This window comes from Octopus bimaculoides, chromosome 21, assembly GCF_001194135.2.
Source record: "Octopus bimaculoides isolate UCB-OBI-ISO-001 chromosome 21, ASM119413v2, whole genome shotgun sequence".
Classification (NCBI taxonomy): Eukaryota; Metazoa; Mollusca; class Cephalopoda; order Octopoda; family Octopodidae; genus Octopus; species Octopus bimaculoides.
In genome coordinates this window covers 38,865,362-38,872,480 of record NC_069001.1, presented here as the reverse complement: position 1 = coordinate 38,872,480, position 7,119 = coordinate 38,865,362, and positions in this window count along the sequence as shown.

The window sequence follows — 7,119 nt, the reverse complement described above, 5'->3', positions numbered from 1 at the left end:
ATATATATATATATATATATATACGAATGGCACCTTGGGCAAGTGTCTTCTACTATAGCCTCGGGCCGACCAAAGCCTTTTGAGTGGATTTCGTAGACGCAAACTGAAAGAAGACCGTCGTATATATGTATATATATATGTTTGTGTCTGTGTTTGTCCCCCCAACATCGCTTGACAACAGATGCTGGTGTGTTTACGTCCACGTAACTTAGCAGTTCGGCAAAAGAGACCGATAGAATAAGTACTAGGCTTACAAAGAATAAGTCCTAGGGTCGATTTGCTCGACTAAAGGCGGTGCCCCAGCATGGCCGCAGTCAAATGACTGAGACAAGTAAAAGAGAGTATATATATATATATATTTTTTTTTTACTCCCCTCTGGACCAATTTTGGCCAATTTATTTGCACTTAAAAACAATCGCCTGAGCCTTTTCGGTAAAGTGTAATTTAAGGGAGATTTGGCTGTTGTTTCTAGTTCATCCCATGACAACCCTCCTCGCTTCTTTCTCACTTTTGTAATAATGTATTCATGTTTTTTCAATATTTTTTTTCCTTAAACATATTTATTCTATTGGAAAAAAACATTTTGAAAATTAGATTTCTTTTCCAACCTCACTCCCTTGTCTCTGATTGTTTCTAATTCAAAATCTTGGAGAGCCTCAGGTCAAAATGCTAATTTTTCTGAAAAATTACCGCACTTATTTTGTGTGTAGCGGGACGGGTGCTAAACTAGATATTAACAACGGTGCAAAAACCAAGGCTATTGGTTCGAAACCAGCCATCTCCATATTTGTCCAAAACCATCCTTTTATCAATTTTGCTAAGTCCTACGACTTCTCTCGGAAAGACATTTCTGGTGAGGTTCAGCGCAACAAGAATGCTCGGGTTGATGCAATTTCTGTCCTAAGTTGACTTTACGACAGTAAAATAGGAAACTACCAAGAGTCGTGATTAATAAGATGAGACCGATTGGATTAAAATTAGTCTTTAGTTATGATTGATTAGGGACAAAATTAGCTTATGGGAATGGGTGGCAATTTCGCATACAGGATCCGAGTTGGTTTTGGGGTTGTTTTTTTTTTTAAAATAGATATTTGGCGATCTTTCGGTACAAGTACGCAACAACTTCCAGTCGTTGCGCTCATGCATACTGATTACATGATCGTATAGTGTGTTTATGTGTTTAAATAATAAAAACATTTGAAGATATGTTCATTTATATAACTAAAACTAAATTCAAAATTTACATTTAAAGAACATTTCTTACTTACCTTTATTCGTTCGTTCGACCAGTCTTCGCTTTTTCAGAGAAATTATAAAGTTTATACAAATTACTAATTATGTGGGTGTGTGCCTTTAATTTCCTGGGTCATTGGTCAATCATGCATTGTAAAAAATAAAATTGAGTTTCTTTCTGTTAAATTATTTCTTCAAAATGAAAACTAAAAAGTTTTGCAAACAACAAAAGAAGTCTAGTGTATGTCAACAACAAAAGAAGTCTAGTGTATGTCATTGTCTGGTTTTTTAAAATGTGTTTTGTTCTGCAAAAAGATGTTCATTGTTCTGCAATTTGAACAAGATGTTCAAATTTTGTACTGATGTACCTCTTCCGCCACATAAATTCGATTAAATATGTGCGGAACAATTGGAAAAAGCCCCATAAAGTTGTCGGTATTTAATGCGCTCAGCATGGCTTCCATATGATTTGTGGACACTTATGGCTTCTTTCAACAAATGATATAAAATGGTCCACCGTTAAATATTAGAAATTTCTCGCAAATTACAGTACGCCGCCCATTCTTCAGTAAAAATTATGCTACCTAGACAAACATGTTGCTGGATAATTGGTTCCAAGGTATTCATGTACCGGGAATAATTGCGGCCACACTCACAGACATGATTCTTGAGATAAAAGTCCATATTTTTTTAAACAGTCAATTAGTCCGTCATGGTCTGTGCATATTGGAAACATACGTCTAAGTGAAATGGAGGACATTGCATGATATCCATGTCAAAATTTTAAAAATGAGAAGAGAATAAAAGCTGGACAGCAGAAGTTGACGGTTTCAATTCTAGGGCTAATGCAGTTTCGCATACACACCCTCTTAAAAATGCTTTTTTTTTTTTTCTCCGGATTCCTACGTTTTAAATGTCAGAGATTACGAACATGGAAAATAAATTATTTTTTTTAATTAATTCCCCCAATTCATATTTTTGATTTTCTTTACTTTAAAGAATTGACGAATTATATGCAAATCGAAATTAGATACAAAAACATTAAAGTGAAAAGAATTCGCGTTTTACTTTTGTTTGCCTTAATCGTAAATAATTTAATATAAATTAAATATACACCATTTTATGAGAAACAAACAATATTTAATAATTAATGTTATAAAGTTTTAATAAGGGGCTTAAGTTTCACCCCTCCCCAATTTTAAACTTTGAACTTTTTCATCAATATATTTATCTTTCTGTCTATTTATCCCTGTCCATTTATTCATAAAATATATTTGTCAACTAAATGTGACGGTCCTATAGAAGAAGGTATTAATGATTTTAACCTCAGGAAGATGTATCTATCTATTTATACACGTATATATATGCTTATTGAATTTAAAAGTTTCAAAATGGGTTGTTGTTGTTAGTTTTTTTTTTTTTTTGTATATTCGTAATCTCCGACATCTGAAACGTAGGAATATGGAAAAAGAAAAAAAACCTTTTCAAAAAAATGCATTTTCCAAGGAAAGGTGCAAAACTGCATTAGCCCCTCAATTGCAAATTGCTGCAGAATAAACTTTAAAAACTTTAAAACCGAAAAAAATTATAATTGATCAGTCACTCCTTGCAGAAATCCCTAAACTCCTTTGTGATTATCCTAATATGTACGTCACAAACAGGATTTGTACTGGAATCGATCCTTCACAAAAATATTGACCACTTACTGAAAATGGTAAATGATTTCAGCACGGACAATGGCACTGCAGGGGTTCGAAAAACATTTACCCTTTTCAGTAAGTGGCCAATATTTTTATATAAATAACCCCCAATTATTTTCCCAAAAAATTCCTGTTCTCGGAATCTATATAGTCCAAAGTATATTTGTAGAGAATTTTATTTAAAAATATCCATTTTCTTGAAAGTTAAGACGAATTGAAGTGGACTCCGCTGAAATTCCCTACCCCTCCTAAAACACTTTCCCCAAAAACTTTTGTATATTCGGAATCTACATGATATAATGCACATTCGTAGAAAATTTCATTTAAAAATATCCATCAAGTTATCCAAAGTCGGTGGGGCATGACTCTGTAGTTATGCCTTATATATATATATACACACACACACAAATATTTATATGTAGTTATTGTATTTGATCGGACTCCAGCGTTTTCCGTGCATGGCATTTATCCATACATACATACGTGTGTGTATACCATGCGCACACGCTCTGCTCTTACCAAAAATCTCAACACAATATAAAGTATAAAATGAATTTATATTTCTAGAAACAATTTTTAAAAACGAAGCAATTATTTCTAATGCAGCGATGATGGCTTTTTAATTAAATCCACACGTGTCTTTGTCTAATGGAATTTTTCAATGTTGTTAAATAGAAAACAACTAAGAGAAATGAAAGATTTATCGAAATATATTTTGATATTTTTTTCTTATTTTGAAATGGCATAAAAATTAAAAAGATGGATGTTTAAAATCTGAATATGTTTATGTAACTTGTATGAAAAGGTATTCGTGGAGTATGAGAAGGCGATGATTCTCTTAGTGTCCTCTTTTCCATGCTAGCATGGGTCGGACAGCTGGATGCCCTCTCTGTCTCCAATCTTCGTCTATTTCAAAGCAAAGTAATAATTCCTCGTGGATTGAATTGGAAAAAGACGCCGCTTGTATGGCGGTAATGTTCTTTTTTACGACTGTCAGGTGAACTCAAAGCAAGAAATCACAACTACATACTTATATATATTTAATGAAAATAGACAGAGCTACATACATACAAACATTGCAATGAGATATGCTTCCTCACAGAAGTGGGATCCTGTCTCTCCAGATTGTATTTGAAGTGAAAATTCAAAAATTTAATTGGCATTTCATTTCAAACATCTGTGTATTTATTGTCAATAAACTGGGGGTAATGTGTGTGGAGGTGGGAAATTAATTGGTCATTAATAAACTGAGTGTAGTTAAGGAGGAAGGCAGTTTAATTAGCTGTTAATAAATTGGAGATACTGTAAAACGGGTTGTTAGTAGTAGTAGTAGTAGTAGTAGCAGTTAGTAATGGTTGTGGTTACTGTGTTTTCGATGCAGGTTGGTACTGTTGCAGACTTACAGGCATAGTTTATCTAGGACTGCATCGACCACTGTTTCATTTGTCAATGTTTTTAACCCCAGGTCATTGCTGATCCGGACAGTTCTATGTCATGACCTTATCTTTTGGTATCCAATGTGCCTTTCCATTCTTAAATGGTAGGGTTTGAAAGAGTTTGGCTGCTTTTTCTTGCAGGTTAAGTGGTTCTTCAGAAGTACCCTTGTTTGCAACTCTCAACCCCCACCCTTGTAAGTCACCAACTTCCCTCATCACACCCACACACATGTGCTGGGAGCAATTGGATTTATCAATAAGGTTTTGTTTAAAATTAAGACTAACCCTAACCCTTAGCAACAACAACAAAATTTCTCTTCGACCGAAATATTGCTTGAAATTCTCTGCAAGAAAAAGAAATCTTTAAATGTAAAAACAAAATCAAAGATCTTTGAGAATTCCTACAAATTGCCTCAAGTCATTTTTTTGAAACGGTTAATGACTGATACATGAGGAGCTGGTTGTTACTCTATCTCCTTGCTTCTTTATATGTTGAGTACATTCACACTAATAGTAGTAGTAGTGGTGGTGGTGTATAGAATTATGAGGAAATCAGACACCTGTTTCTTTGTAAATTGCTGAAGACATTCCAAGTTTGAGGCAAGAATTAGAAAGAAAAGCGGGTGGAGCCTGCCAGGTTTGAAACTCTAACCAATAAATAAACCTGTTTTTGTTGATTTATTTTCAAAGAAAACCAAATTCTACCCAATTAAGATAATATATGTGCATGTAATGTATGTATATACATGTACAAACATACACACAAATATATACACTCTGATAGCAAAAACTACCTCTTCCAGTTCAATTGGTTCACAGTTAATTAGTTGCACACACTTCCCACCCCTAAAGAAGTTAATGAAAATTTTTAATTTCATTGAAATTATCTCCCTTTCTTCTTTATAAGAATTGTCACTATCCACGAGTTATTTCCCTTCTTTAACTTTTGTTAATTATTCAAGTTACATGAACTTGTGGGACTTTTTTTAAACATTAAAATTCAATTTTCTGTGATCATCAATCACTTTGTACTTTCAAAGACCCCTCGTATGTTAAACGTTAACAGCAGAAATGGCATCCAGTTGTAAAGTGGAGTGGAGACATGAAATGATGTATTTCGCTCAAGGACCCAATATATCACCCAGTCCAGGAATTGAAACCATGAACATAACACCCTAACCTGAGGCCCACAAAATGCTTCATCAGACTTTAGGCAAACCTTGTTTAGGTCGCATACAGGATTACACTAAGAGAGCACCAGAAACAGTCTTTGGTCTTGGTGATTACAATGAGTCACTTTGCTGCTTGTCAAAGCTGTAAGCCTAACTCCCATACTCTGTAATGAGTAGAGATGAATGCCAAGGTCATTAACCTTTTCACAACAGCTCAAGGGAAAGGTGGATACACGAAACTTGGAAGCAATGTTAAGTTTTCAAGCCCCACCAGGTGAGGTGGATGTTGCCACTGGCCATTCTCCACAGCAACACTTTTGCAATCGTGTCCACAAGGTATCGCTAAACACACCATTTCTTCTGAGATGTCTAACCTGTTACTCCCCACCACCATCTCCTGCTGCTTAGTTCCACTACTTTTTCCTTGGTGAGGTAGTTAGGAGGGTCTTTTCTTTATCTTGATAATTTAATCTTCCATATTTTAAATATCTTTTTATTTTTTTCCTGTAAAAATGTTAATAAAGAACAAAAAGTTTTTTTATAGATACGTTAGAATAATGAAATCAATAAATTTGAAAGTCATTAATGGAAGGAAAATTATTTAGAAAATCTTCACAAATATATTCTATAACAGAAGAGTGCTACCAATATTGCAATGGCCTTAATCCCTGTCAGAAGATCTTGCCTAGTCCATGAAGAACTCCAGCAGTTTCTGTAACGAGGCAAAGAATCTCTGATGTTTATGTCAGCTTCTTTTTCTGTACCAGTGATGAGTCATTTGAACACTTACCTTCAGCCGATGCTCAACCGACTCACAGACACATGCTGTGTTCCTCGAAAATCTGTGGATTATGATTCACAAAAAGCCTGACAAAATATTTTCAGCACAACACAACACCTCATTAAATAACTCCACAAGCCTGACTGTTGGGTAAGAAGTTTGCTTCACAACTACATGGTTTCAGGTTCAGTCCCACCACAGGGTATGTCTTCTACTATATAGCCCAAGGCCAACCAAAACCTTGTGAGTGGATTTGGTAGACAAAACTAAAAGAAACCCATCATGTGTGTATAACTATATATATATATATATATGCATATATAGGCACAGGAGTGGTAAGAAGCTTGCTTACCAATCACATGGTTCCAGGTTCAGTCCCACTGCATGGCACTCTGGGCAAGTGTCTTCTACTATAGCCTTGTAAGTGGATTTGGTAGACGGGACTGAAAGAAGCTTGTTGTGTGTATGTTTGTGTCTGCCCCCCCAACATCGCTTGACAACCTATGCCGGTACAACACACTTTCATTAGTAACTGAGTGGACTGGAGCAACGTAAAATAAAGTGTCTTGCTCAAGGACACAACAGACCACCAGGAATTGAACTCAGGACCTTGCAATCATGAGCCAAATACCCGCAACCGATTCAGCCAAAAGCGTTCACAATACACACACAACAAAACACAATTTTTGCTTTTGTTGTTTGTTTTGGAGAAAAAAAAGGTTTTTATTGGAGAAGGAAAAAAAAAAAAACCCTGGAAGAGAAACAAAGAAAATTGAAATTGTTTGTTGTCTGCAGA